Raw genomic sequence first — 14,996 nt, forward strand, 5'->3', positions numbered from 1 at the left:
TTCGAAATGTCGTATATACCTTAAGCATAGGTGCGTTGCACCTATGCTAAAAATGGTTCCAGTCCATGGAAAAACATGGCAACCAGGGGGTGAGGCAGTTTTCTTTATATGGCTATTTAAGAATCTTTTCAACACTAGACTAAACATGTTTTACCCAAATCATGATAATGAAACTTGCTCAGAATATTAGTTTGTTTTTATATTATATGTATTAGATGTAAAATAATTCTGAAAACATCACAAAAGCTCCTTGGAACCATTTAGTTTCTTTAGGCTCAGGTCAGCAATTCGTGTTTATATTTTATTTTTATGTAAATAGCAATGTTGAACGTGTCTGATTTATTTTATAAGTTATTGAGATAGGTGTCCAAATATTAACCCATTTATGCCTAGCATCTAGAAAAAATTACTTGGCAAACAGTGAAGACCCAGATGAGACGCCGCATGATGCGGTGTCTTATCAGGATACGGCTGTTTGCTTAAAGGAATTTCTGTAAGAAATATTCTAAATATAGAAATAAATATACTAGACATCCCTAATTTTCGAAATAAATTGATCCACTTTAGAAGGATGGGAGAGTCCACTAGGCTTAAATGGGTTAAATAGCATCATTCAGAGCAGGCTTAAACTTAACATTTTTACATTAAATTAACATTGTATAGTTATTTTTAGAATGATCTAGAAGTTTATATTTGTTATATAATAACATATATATAATATTTGTACAATAACATATATATAATATTTTTACATGCTATGTACTTTATGTTGAACTAACTTGTTTTTATTTTAGATGAAAGTGTGTTATAAAGCATAAATCTATTTTACTGATTACTTTCAAGCTCATTTGTTTGTTTTTCATGTTTCTTTTGTGATGAACAGGTGTACAAACTTTATGCTTACTCACACAAATGGATTTCAATGTTTTTAATTTAAAAAATTGTGTAGATTTTATACTGTGTTATATTATATAATGAATACAAGTATATACATGTACATGGAGACTATGTAGAGTGTTTCAGCTGGACTATGGGAAGGGCAGTTGTTGTAAATTGCATCTTCTTGATAAAAAAGGTTCAATTTATACAATATTGTCGAATTGCATCTGTGAACTGATAAAATTTATCTCAAGTTAAGCCTTGGAAAAAAACAAAATTAAATAAATGAAACATTTATTAAACAATGTTTATAAGAAGCCACTATATATTGATCACAATTGTTTGCAATGGTTTTTAGGAACCTACAATTTAAAAAGAAAATTATGAGTTGATTACATTTGAAAATGGTTATATATTTGAAGTATTATTATAAAGCAAGCCCTTTCTTTTGGGGTAACAATAAGTTCAATAATCCGGTTGTGGTTATCTTACAGCCATAAGATTATCATCAGATCATACACTTTGATAATTGTGCATTTGTTGGCTTTTAACTTTATGGACCTGATCATTGGGCTACCACAAATTTATCAGTCATTGGAGAAAACTCTGACTAAAAAACAGTTTAGAGACAGAGCGCAATAAAAATAAAAATAGTTTTATTCCATTTTCAAACTAACCGGAGGCAGGCTAAAAGCGGAGAAAAAATATTGTGTACATATATGTTGATCAGATCTGCCTTACGCATTCAACTTATTAAATGCTGCCACTTCTTCTTATAACTGTTTAACAAAAAAATAAATGAAAGGTATATGTAGTAAAGTATGCAGGCAACCAAACATCTCTGCTTTAAAAAAAAAATGGATGTGGAAAAAAATTGACCGTGTGGGCCAATAAAATGAATTGTTTGTATTTCATTTTTAAGAATTTGTGTACACCAAAGAGGATGAAAAACTGATGAATTTGTTGTGCTTTATGGTCTAAAGCTTAGAAGCAATTTAACAAAAACACCTAAACAAATAACACATGTTTAGCCTCTTACTAATATTCACATAGTCATTCATATTTATGCATTATCCTATCTTCCATCTTATCAAAATGTTTTATACTTACATAAAGTAATGCTTTATACTTACATAAAGTAATGCTTTATTCTAACATTAAGTAATACTTTATTCTTACATAAATTAATGCTTTATACTTACATAAAGTAATGCTTTATACTTACATAAAGTAATGCTTTATTCTTACATAAAGTAATGCTTTATTCTTACATAAAGTAATGCTTTATTCTTACATAAAGAAATTATTTATTCTTACTTAAAGAATTGCTTATGCTCAACATATTACCAAAAAAATAATTTTTTTATTTATCATTGTTTATAAGTCAGGCAACGATTTGGAGGTTCGAAAAATAGATTAAATATGAGCGCTAATGCATTGTTACTAAAATCCACACATTATTATTTTTATTCTTATATGAACTGACAAATAATGGAGATGCAAACTTATATGATGCTGCTCTCATATATGGGACTGAATTGTGAATTGTTAATTTATAGTTTGGCAACAATAAGTTTATTACTTTTCTATTAGAATAGTGAATCTATACCAGGAATGTCACATTCAAGTCTGTGTACTATTAATGCACACATAAACATATGACCTTCTGATACATATATGAGCCATGCTCTGTAAAAAGGGGGTTAAATGCATGTGCGTACAGTGTCGTCCAAGATAAGCTTGTGCACTCTGCACAGGCTAATCAGGTTTCAACACTTTCCGCCTAAACTAGATTTTTGCTAAAAAGAGACTTTCTTTTCACAGAAAATATCATAAAAGCGGAAAGTGTTGTCCCTGATTGCTGGGACGACACTTTACGCACATGCATTTTCACAGAGCACGGCCCATATGGTTGCATTCTAGATTAAATGCTACTTATTCTTCATTTAAGATTTGTTTAAAAAGTGTCATGTTTATAAGATTCATAAATTCATATGATGCTTTTTATGTGTTTTTGTGCCATTGTGTTTTATACTTTTTTGTCAAGTTTTTTTACACAATTTATTTTATAGTTTGTATATAATTATTATACTGTTTATGTTTTTATTATGCCCCCCTTCGAAGAAGAGGGGGTATATTGTTTTGCACATTTTGGTCGGTCCGTCCATCGGTCGGTCCGTCCACCAGATGGTTTCCGGATGATAACTCAAGAACGCTTAGGCCTAGGATCATGAAACGTCATAGGTACATTGATCATGACTGGCAGATGACCTCTATTTATTTTCAGGTCACTAACTCAAAGGTCAAGGTCACAGTGACTCGAAACATTAAAACGGTTTCCGGATGATAACTCAAGAATGCTTAAGCCTAGAATCATGAAACTTCATAGGTACATTGATCATGACTGGCAGATGACCCCTATAGATTTTCAGGTTACTAGGTCAAAGGTCAAGGTCACAGTGACTCGAAACAGTAAAATGGTTTCCGGATGATAACTCAAGAATGCTTACGCCTAGGATCATGAAACGTCATAGGAACATTGATCATGACTGGCAGATGACCCCTATTGATTTTCAGGTCAATAGGTCAAGGTCACAGTGACTCGAAATAGTAAAATGGTTTCCGGATGATAACTCAAGAATAATTAGGCCTAGGATCATGAAACTTCATAGGTACATTGATCATGACTGGCAGATGACCCCTATTGATTTTCAGGTCACTAGGTCAAAGGTCAAGGTCACAGTGACAAAAAACACATTCACACAAAGGCTGCCACTACAACTGACAGCCCATATGGGGGGCATGCATGTTTTACAAACAGCCCTTGTTTTTGTATGCAATTGGTGGCAGTGCTATATTGAACAAAGTGCTTCATATTTTGATGTTTTATGAATTTTACATTATAATAGTAAATCTGAACAGTTTTTTTCTTAATCTTCATATTGTATTCTTACATACCATATATGTATGCAGATCACTTATTCATTATTATGAATCATCTTTATATTCACATACGTTTTCCTTTTATATGATTTGAATGAATGTGTTTAAGCTAGTGTGCTAGATTTATCAAATATACATTTATTATATTAGACCAGCTTTGTACCTTGTTTACTCCTGTTTAAGTGACAAAAATAAGTAATTGATTGACCAGTTTAAAAATACAGCATTTGGCCATAACACAGCTTGAACATTCTTGTCCAATCAAAAACTTTCAGGTATAAATGGATTTGGAGTTAAACAAGATTGAAATTTTAAAAGCTTCATTTCCAACCCTTAGCAACTGTAGAGCAGCAAACAGCTTAAAACCTGAACAGACTGTTTGCACATAGCAATTTTCCCTTTGCTTCTGATCAGATAAGGGTTAACCCTTTGCATGCTGGGAAATTTGTCGTCTGCTAAAATGGTGTCTGCTAAATTTCAAAAATTAGCATTTTCTCCGATTTTTTTTCAAAGAATACTATCAGAATAACAAACAGTTTGGATCCTGATGAGACGCCGCGTTCTGTGGCGTCTCATCTGGATCCAAACTGTTTGCACAGGCCTTCAAAATTCGGTTCCCGCACTGAAAGGGTTAACTTAGCACTTATGTAAACCATCATAAGGTAATGGGTTGCAAGTAACAACAGTCTCCTTATTATTAAGGTCAAGGTTCAATTTTGAAAGTCAAAGGTGAAATTTCCCTAGTTGTATGCAGGGACATCATGTCTCGTTTCAAAAACACAAACACCTTTTATACTTGTGTGTACATCCAGTACCAAATGTGTATAAATATTTCCAATGTTGACGTTTACTCTTCTTATTTTCAGTTTGTTTTCATGTGTTTTCTAGAATTGTTCTTTACTTGTTGTTTATAAGATTAAATACAGTTCACATTTTGTATGTGATATAACCTTCTAATGTTCATTTTCTCTATACCTACTGTAGCGTCCGACAATTTTTTATCTGGCATATGACAATATTTTAAGTCACCCTTGCATGGATTAGACATGTCAAATGAAAGCAGGAATTGAATATTTGTAAAAAGTTAAATATACCTGAAGAAATCAAAGATGCATACATCTGTCTATTGTTTTGTTTTTACAAATTTTATCATGCAAAAACAGTTTTAAATTAATATTGCGTTGAACCAATTATACAAAGCAGTGCATTTTCTTTTCATACCAAATGTGGTTACCAGAAATACAATTTGTTTCGTAGATTTTAATTTGTATTTGTTTTCTCGAACAAAGAATCAAAGTAGATTATTAATATTCCTTTTAAAAACTATTTAAGACAGCAAAGATAAAAAACTATCAGAGTTATTAACAAACAAAAACAGCACCCTGACAATCAAACGTAACGATGCTAATCCAGTGCAAAGATATGTAAAATTTTTATGTTTTTGAAATAAGGATAAAACATTTATTGTTATGCCCCCCTTCAAAGAAGATGGGGTATATTGCTTTGCTCATGTCGGTCTGTCGGTCCGTCCACCAGGTGGTTGTCAGACGATAACTCAAGAACGCTTGGGCCTAGGATCATGAAACTTCATAGGTACATTGATCATGACTGGCAGATGACCCCTATTGATTTTGAGGTCACTAGGTCAAAGGTCAAGGTCATGGTGACCCGAAATAGTAAAATAGTTTCCGGATGATAACTCAAGAACGCTTAGGCCTAGGATCATGAAACTTGATAGGTAGATTGATCATGACTCGCAGATGACCCCTATTGATTTTCAGGTCACTAGGTCAAAGGTCAAGGTCACAGTGACCCGAAATAGTAAAATGGTGTCCGGATGATAACTCAAGAACGCTTAGGCCTAGGATCATGAAACTTGATAGGTAGATTGATCAGGACTCGCAGATGACCCCTATTGATTTTGAGGTCACTAGGTCAAAGGTCAAGGTCACAGTGACCCGAAATAGTAAAATGGTTTCCGGATGATAACTCAAGAACGCTAAGGCCTAGGATCATGAAACTTGATAGATAGATTGATCATGACTCGCAGATGACCCCTTTTGATTTTCAGGTCACTGGGTCAAAGGTCAAGGTCACGATGACCCGAAATAGTAAAATGGTTTCCGGATGATAACTGAAGAACGCCTATTCCTAGGATCATGAAACATGATAGGTAGATTGATCATGACTCGCAGATGACCCCTATTGATTTTCAGGTCACTAGGTCAAAGGTCAAGGTCAAGGTGACGCGAAATAGTAAAATGGTGTTCAGATGATAACTCAAGAATGCTTATGGCTAGGATCATGAAACTTCATAGGTACATTGATCATGACTGGCAGATGACCCCTATTGATTTTCAGGTCACTAGGTCAAAGGTCACGGTCACAGTGACAAAAAACATATTCACACAATGGCTCTCACTACAACGGAGAGCCCATATGGGGGTCATGCATGTTTTACAAACAGCCCTTGTTTGTTTTTTGAGTTTAGATGTCTAATGCACACTTTGTATTAACACCTTATTAATCTATTTTAGGTCACATGATATAATGCGTACTTTGTACTAATTTAGAAGTTTTTAAGACTAGGTTAGCCTACATTTCAGTGATGTAAGTTTTTCATTAGAGCATGCATTTGTTAGTGAATATGGCATGTTAACTAACTCACGATTTCTATTGTTCTTACTCGCAGCTTGAACTTTTGCCCATTCATTAAAGGTAATGCACATGTATAGCTTAAGTCTACAAATAATATATCTACATCACATGCCTCATCTCAATGTGTTATCAATTATTTTACAAAACAGATGTGCAAATATATATTTTTTCTATATTTAAACTTGGTGTTTGTTATTTCAGTATACAATGGCCCTTATGCATGGGCATTAATAATGCATTTAGATGTGTTTGAAGGTCTTATTTTTGGGTCCAGATTTATCGGCATCTTGTTTATAAATTGACTATATCTCCCATTACAAACCAGAAGGGATACACTTCATTCACCTTGGATGTGTGTCTGACTTAGAACTTCTGGTTTTCCAACGTCCATCATTCAAAATTTCATTACTTTTCCTTGTAAAATGATGAAGTTCATATGAACTGTGTACATATATGTGTTAACATTTGTAATTATGCCTCCCTTCGAAGAAGAGGGGGTATATTGCTTTGCTCATGTCGGTTGGTCGATAGGTCGGTCCGTCCACCAGGTGGTTGTCAGACGATAACTCAAGAACGCTTGGGCCTAGGATCATGAAACTTCATGGGTAGATTGATCATGACTCGCAGATGACCCCTATTGATTTTGAGGTCACTAGGTCAAAGGTCACGGTGACCCGAAATAGTAAAATGGTTTCCGGATAATAACTCAAGAACGCATACGCCTAGGATCATGAAACTTCATGGGTAGATTGATCATGACTCGCAGATGACCCCTATTAATTTTGAGGTCACAAGGTCAAGGTCACGGTGACCCGAAATAGTAAAATGGTTTCCGGATAATAACTCAAGAACGCATACTCCTAGGATCATGAAACTTCATGGATAGATTGATCATGACTCGCAGATGACCCCTATTGATTTTGAGGTCACTAGGTCAAAGGTCAAGGTCACGGTGACCCGAAATAGTAAAATGGTTTCCGGATGATAACTCAAAAACGCGTAGGCCTAGGATCATGAAACTTTATAGGTAGATTGATCATGACTCGCAGATGACCCCTATTGGTTTTCAGGTCACTAGGTCAAAGGTCAAGGTCAAGGTGACCCGAAATAGTAAAATAATTTTCAGATGATAACTCAAGAACGCATATGCCTAGGATCATGAAACTTCATAGGTAGATTGATCATGACCCTCAGATGACCCCTATTGATTTTGAGGTCACAAGGTCAAAGGTCAAGGTCACGGTGACCCGAAATAGTAAAATGATTTTCGGATGATAACTCAGGAACACTTTTGCCTAGGATCATGACACTTCATAGGTATGTTGATCGTGACTTGCAGATGAACCTATTGATTTTCAGGTCACTAGGTCAAAGGTCAAGGTCACAGTGACAAAAGTCGTATACACACAATGGCTGCCAGTACAACGGACAGCCCATATGGGGGGCATGCATGTTTTACGAACAGCCCTTGTTTCTATTAAATTATCATAACACAATACAGCATGCGCGGGCGTATGTGTTAAATACTTGTCAATATCAACAATATTCTTCGGAGTAAAACACATTATTTGCCGTTCTGTGCTAATTGGTATTACTTGATGCGCAACAAATTGGTCATGGTCTTGTGTTGTGTTTTAACAACTGGAAACAAGTAGTACCTAGCAGCGTTTAACATACACATGCATGGCATTCTTTTGTTGTTGACATGAGAATACCTGTAACAAATTATGACAACCATTGAAAGAAAAAAAAAAAACATTTGTAATTTCTATTAAATTATCATAACACAATACAGCATGCGCGGGCGTATGTGTTAAATACTTGTCAATATCAACAATATTCTTCGGAGTAAAACACATTATTTGCCGTTCTGTACTAATTTGTATTACTTGATGCGCAACAAATTGGTCATGGTCTTGTGTTGTGTTTTAACAACTGGAAACAAGTAGTATCTAGCAGGGTTTAACATACACATGCATGGCATTCTTTTGTTGTTGACATGAGAATAACAAATTATGACAACCATTGAAAGAAAAAAAATATCACATTGGAGATTATTTTTATTTGCGAGATAGGGCAAGAAATATAAAACTAAAACCATTCTTTTTCGGTGTACACTTTTTATGAACTTTTTTGCATATATAAAACAATAACGACTTGGTTTTTCATTCTGGTAATCCGACTTATATGTTATTACTGGTTTCATACCGGCTAATCAGCGGATTTCCCTCTTGTGTGCATTAACAATTCTATTAATTATAAGTGTCTATTACTCATTTCTTCTTCTATGATTTTTTTTTATAAGCATCTTAAATGTGCGCTTTATGATAATTCCATAAATATTGTATGTGCCTTTCATTGGAGGCTTTATCGAGAGGTAAATTTTGTGGTGCAATACTGTTACAAGGATTTTTTTTATGCAGTGTCCTATAGGTCAGGGCCAACAGCGTCTTATTAGCATTTCATGTTTAGTAAAATAAGAATTGTTAATGTCGTGCCTGAAAAACCCTTGCATGCCACTTTGTCAGAGGGGATTTGCAAATTGGTTTGCAAACAATGAAAGCTACCTACTTATGAAGTTTCATCTTGATACCTTTTGTATTAGTCAAGATATGCCCTGAACAAAAACATAGATGCAAGAGTTTTTTTCATTGTGCATTTTTAATTGTCTCAATGAGATGTACCAACCTATTTAGTTTAATGTTAATGCCACCATCAGTTTTTAAGAAATGTTCCGAAGAAAATTTAAGTACACAAATTAATAAGGACACTTATAATCTAAATACGAAAGCAAGAGTTATGTGCCCTTTAAGCAACCTTTTCACAGATTTTTGAATGTATTGAAGTTTGCCATTAAACCTTATATGGCTATATATGGCTTTAGTAAAACCTTGTTAACACTCTAGAGGCCACATTTATAGTCCAATCTTCATGAAATTTGGTCAGAAGATTGGTCTCACTGATATTTTGGATGATTTCGAAAAGGGTTATATTTGCTTGAAACGCATGGCTACCAAGGGGCGTGGCATTTTTCCTTATATGGCTATATATGGCTATAGTAAAACCTTGTTAACACTCTAGAGGCCACATTTATTGTCCGATGCCGGTTGGTTGAAAAATATGGCTGCCAGGGGGCTGGGCATTTTTCCTTATATGGCTATAGTAAAACCTTGTTAACACTCTAGATAGTTCTGCTCTGGAATTTGGGAAGATATTTGTCATTGATAAATGCACTGTTCTGAGGGAAAATTGACAAATCTGCCATTGATCTCTTCTGAACTGTATAAAATAAGCTGTTTTGGCTGATTTAAACACCTCTTGATGCTTTCTTGAAAAGTTAACAGCTCTTGAAAAAGGTTGGAATTTTGAAATAATTAAACTCTAAATTATTTTTAACACCAGCATCAAGACATTTTGGCATTATTTTCTAAATTATTCTTATTATTTAGATTATTATGCCCCCCTTCAAAGAAGAGGGGGTATATTGCTTTGCTCATGTCGGTCGGTCGGTATGTCGGTCCGTCCACCAGGTGGTTGTCGTATGATAACTCAAGAACTCATATGCCTAGGATCATGAAACTTCATAGGTAGATTGATCATGACTCGCAGAGGACCCGTATAGATTTTGAGGTCACTAGGTCAAAGGTCAAGGTCATGGTAACCCGAAATAGTAAAATGGTTTCCGGATGATAACTCAAGAATGCATACGCCTAGGATCATGAAACTTCATGGGTAGATTGATCATGACTTGCAGATGACCCCTATTGATTTTGAGGTCACTAGGTCAAAGGTCAAGGTCACGGTGACCCGAAATAGTAAAATGGTTTCCGGATGATAACTCAAGAATGCATACGCCTAGGATCATGAAACTTCATGGGTAGATTGATCATGACTTGCAGATGACCCCTATTGATTTTGAGGTCACTAGGTCAAAGGTCAAGGTCACGGTGACCCGAAATATTAAAATGGTTTCCGGATGATAACTCAAGAACGCATACGCCTAGGATCATGAAACTTCATGGGTAGATTGATCAAGACTCGCAGATGACCCCTATTGATTTTGAGGTCACAAGGTCAAAGGTCGAGGTCACGGTGACCCGAAATAGTAAAATGATTTTCGGATGATAACTCAAGAACGCTTTTGCCTAGGATCATGACACTTCATAGGTACATTGATCGTGACTCGCAGATGACCCCTTTTGATTTTCAGGTCACTAGTTTATTCTGTTTTCACACTGTCCAGTAAAGAGACTTACAAATTGAATTTTTGACACATGTTCATTCATAATGATGTATAAGCCTTTGTTTCTGTGCCAGTAAATACTATGTTTATGGAAATGATGTGAGAATTCAACATTTAAAAAACCAATGTAATATGATATGTAATATTATATGGCAACAGGACAGTTGTGATTTGCTGGGTCAATTCTATTTAGCTTGACCATCCAAGCGGTGGATAGCTTTGACAAACTGGTGGTCTGAAACATTGAGAAAATGTCACGATTCACTGACAATAAATCAAACATGTAATTCTTGCTACGCAACTTGCATTAAATTTTGTCAATTCAAATTATACATTAAAATATAATTATATTTTAATCTGCTTGTTAATTGAAAAACAGCAACACAGTTTGTATGTATAAAACAATGTTAATACATAAATAGGATCAAGCATATTAAAATATCAACTTAGATTTAATTTCCTTTACTGTACAGAATTTGTAAAGTTAGGTTAATATTTGTGTATTGAACAAAAATAACAACAGTGTAAAGAAAAGTTAATTTTGGGATGTTCTATCCAAACCCTGAGAGTTCAGATTTCCTCAAATGCCAAGTAAATATTGTAAATTTCAACCCACTCCTCTGGTTAGTTTTCAGAGGCACATATAATTAACTTTTGAGCTTTGTGTCTCATTTGTACATGCATTACTGTATTAACTCCAAATCAACTAGTACAAGTGGTAGGCCAGTATTACATGGACTGATGTTCACTGTTTACACAGTTTCACAACCCCATCTGATACTGGTCAGTATCTTGGCAAGTGGCCAAAGTTGGGAGTGGAATTAATGGTCTATTACATAACTGACTTCTGTGTGTGGTAAACACATGATACTGGTCATGTGGTCAAGTTGCACTTGTATACATTTGCCCAATACACAACACTAGCCTTGGCTATTTTTAATCAGATTGCATTGTATCTATGGTGGTCATTGACTAGGGGAGTTAACTGCAATAAATAACATGTTTCATTAGCATTAATAAATAAAACATTACAAATTGTGTGCACGTTTCACATATTGTCAAATAAGTCAAAATGTGTGAAAGGAATCCAAAAAATCAAAGACTCAATCATATAATGAATATAATTGATTAGTATAGGTCCTGATTGGTTTTTGCACTATTAATTGGATACATTTCACAGGTCATTGACATACAGTGACAAAAAAAATATTCACACAATGGCTGTCACTACTACAATGGAGAGCCCATATGGGGGGCATGCATGTTTTACAAACAGCCCTTGTTTCTATTTGGCATTTTCTAAATTAGAAAGACTCTATTCTATTTCAATAACTTTAGTTAATTTTTCTTATTTTTACATTTGATTCACTGAAGTTTCCTAATCTCCATATTAAATATTGTTCTTTAGATTAAATTAGACCTATTTTGTAAACTAGATTTTTGAAGCACTTTCTAGACTTACAGTAACTTATATTTATATCAGTTGTTTTGACAGATTTTGAACTTCTTTTTACATTCATTAAGGTATTTGCAGTATGTTGTTCATTTTTTACGATACTTAGATTCTTTAGACTTGGCTTGTACCTGTTCTTAATAAATTCTGTAGTAAAATCTTGTTAACACTCTAGAGGTTACATTTATCGTCTGATCTTCATGAAACTTGGTCAGAAGATTCATCCCAATAATATCTTTGACGAGTTAAAAAATGATGCAGGTTGGTTGAAAACATGGCTAGGGGGCGGGGCATTTATCCTTATATTGCTGTTGTAAAACCTTGTTTACACTCTAGAGGCCACATTTATTTTCCGATCTTCATGAAACTTGGTCAGAAGATTTGTCCCAACGATATCTTGAACAAGTTCGAAAATGGTTTTGGTTGCTCTAAAAACATGACCACCATTGAGCGGGGCATTTTTCCCAATATGGCTATAAATTGCTTTAGTAAAACCTTATTTACACTCTAGAGGCCACATTTATTGTCCAATCATCATAAAACTTGGTCAGACGATTTGTCCAAACGATATCTTTGATGAGTTCGAAAATGGTTCCGGTTGGTGGAAAAACATGGACGCCTAGGGGAGGGGGGGGGGGCATTTTTCCTTAAATAGCTATGGTAAAACCTTGTTAGCACTCTAGAAGCCATATTTATTTTCCGATCATCATGAAACTTGGTCAGAAGATTTTTCCCAATAATATCTTGGACAAGTTCGAAAATGGTTCCAGTTGCTTGATAAACATGGCCACCAGGGGGCGGGGCATTTTTCCTTATATGGACTTATGAATCTTCACGAAACTTTGTCAGAATATTTGTATGGATAATATTTTGGATGTGTATGAAAATGGTTCTGTTGAAAAACGTGGCTGCCAGTGTGTTCACTTGTCATGAAAGTTGGTAAGAACATTTTGTTCTTATGACATCTTGGGCTGCACAGAACAGGTCAGTTCCTATAAATATTAGGTGAGCGACTTTGGGCCTTTTAGGCCCTCTTGTTTGCATGATGTTTTAAATGAAAGACGAAAACAAATTGGAAACTTATGTACATAATTTTGATGTTTTTCTTTTTGTGCGCGCATACAACTCCCGGTGCAAGCAACTCGAGATGGCGACCAATGTTCATTATTGATCCCGATATGCAACTCGTCATGAAATACACAAGGAAGCAGGAAGTCGCACGTAGTTGTTTACGTCGGGCGTTACCGGTAGTTGCAATAATAAAAACCCCAGCTTATGCACTCAAAAAATCTCAACGCATTGAAGAAAAAATATATCTGACGGAAATGTTTACTTAAAAATTAATACTAAGGCACGCGCTACGTGTCTAACATGTTTACAATAACGTTATATTAAGCAATAAGGCAAACAGGATATATACGCTCAGTCACTCAGAAATACGATGAATAAAAACATGCTGAATGATAACTGGTTGACCGCAACGAGACGTGAAATTGGTTAACTGTACCACAGGTGGGTAGCGTGTGGCTATGATATTTCTTAGTGAAAACATAATTTTGAATGATAAATAATCATATTATAACGAAAAATTAACTTTTCTGAAAAAAAATAATATTTCACTATCAAATATATATAGAAAAGTTAATTTTTCGTTATAATATGATTATTTATCATTCAAAATGATGTTTTCACTAATTAATATCATAGTCACACGCTAACCACCTGTGAACTGTACGTCATTTAGGTTCAAGCGTGTAAATGCAGGATATGGTTATGTTCTAGATTTCGTTTAGATAATCGCAATGGGTAATGCTGTGCATAATTAATTACAAAATCTCCAAAAAAGTATCAGACAATTGTTTGATTTTGTTTAGTCATTTGCTATAGATAATTTCACCGTTTTTTATGTTGAACATAATTATATACAATGTTTCAAACATATTTCAGAATTACATCCTTACAAATTTTTCTTCTTTAAAACTAAGACTTCTTAAAGGCTTTTCAAACATTAACTTTACAGCAGCATTTATATATAAAACACGAGAGTGTTCTTATTATTAGTACTATATTTTCTATAGTCATTTACGCGACGCGAACAAAGGTCCAAGCTAGTACTAAATTTTCTATAGTCATTTACGCGACGCGAACAAAGGTCCAAGCTAATTTTATATTCTCTATAGTCATTTACGCGACGCGAACAAAGGTCCAAGCTTTCTGATCTGAGCTTTTGTGATCGCCTTTTGTCCGTTGTCCGTCGTCCGTTGTGCGACGTCAACATTTGCCTTGTTCGCTCTCTAGAGGCCACATTTATTGTCCAATCTTCATGAAATTTCGGTCAGAAGATTGGTCTTAATGATATCGTGGATGAGTTCGAAAATGGTTACGTTTGCTTGAAAAACATGGCTGCCAAGGGTCGGGGCATTTTACCTTATATGTCTATAGTAAAATCGTGTAAACACTCTAGAGACCACATTTATTGCCCAATCTTCATGAAATTTGGTCAGAAGATTAATCCCAATAATATCTTGGATGAGTTCGAAAATGATGCCGGTGGGTTGAGCGGGGCATGTTTCCTTATATGGCTTTAGTAAAACCTTGTTAACGCTCTAGATGCCACATTTATTGTCCAATCTTCATGAAACTTGCTCAGATGATTTGTCCCAATGATATCTTGAATGAGTTCAAAAATGGTAGCCTTTGCTTGAAAAAACATGGCTTCCAAGGGGCGGGTCATTTTTCCTTACATGGCTATATATGGCTATATAAAAATCTTGTTAACACTATAGAGGCCACATTTATTGTCCGATCTTTATGAAACTT

General features: G+C 34.8%; 1 long non-coding RNA gene across 5 annotated transcripts in view; it reads left to right on the forward strand.

The window, feature by feature from the left end:
* Nucleotides 1-7,011: 7,011 nt before the first annotated feature.
* Nucleotides 7,012-14,996, forward strand: part of LOC127872723 (uncharacterized) — a 228,067-nt gene continuing 220,082 nt past the window's right edge. The window contains exons 1-2 of one of the 5 annotated variants that reach the window (XR_008045754.1): nucleotides 7,030-7,128; nucleotides 10,256-10,357. This is a non-coding gene — a long non-coding RNA (uncharacterized LOC127872723). The other 4 variants (XR_008045755.1, XR_008045757.1, XR_008045756.1 and 1 more) reach the window with 4 other exon arrangements.

Source organism: Dreissena polymorpha, chromosome 1, assembly GCF_020536995.1.
Source record: "Dreissena polymorpha isolate Duluth1 chromosome 1, UMN_Dpol_1.0, whole genome shotgun sequence".
Classification (NCBI taxonomy): domain Eukaryota; kingdom Metazoa; phylum Mollusca; class Bivalvia; order Myida; family Dreissenidae; genus Dreissena; species Dreissena polymorpha.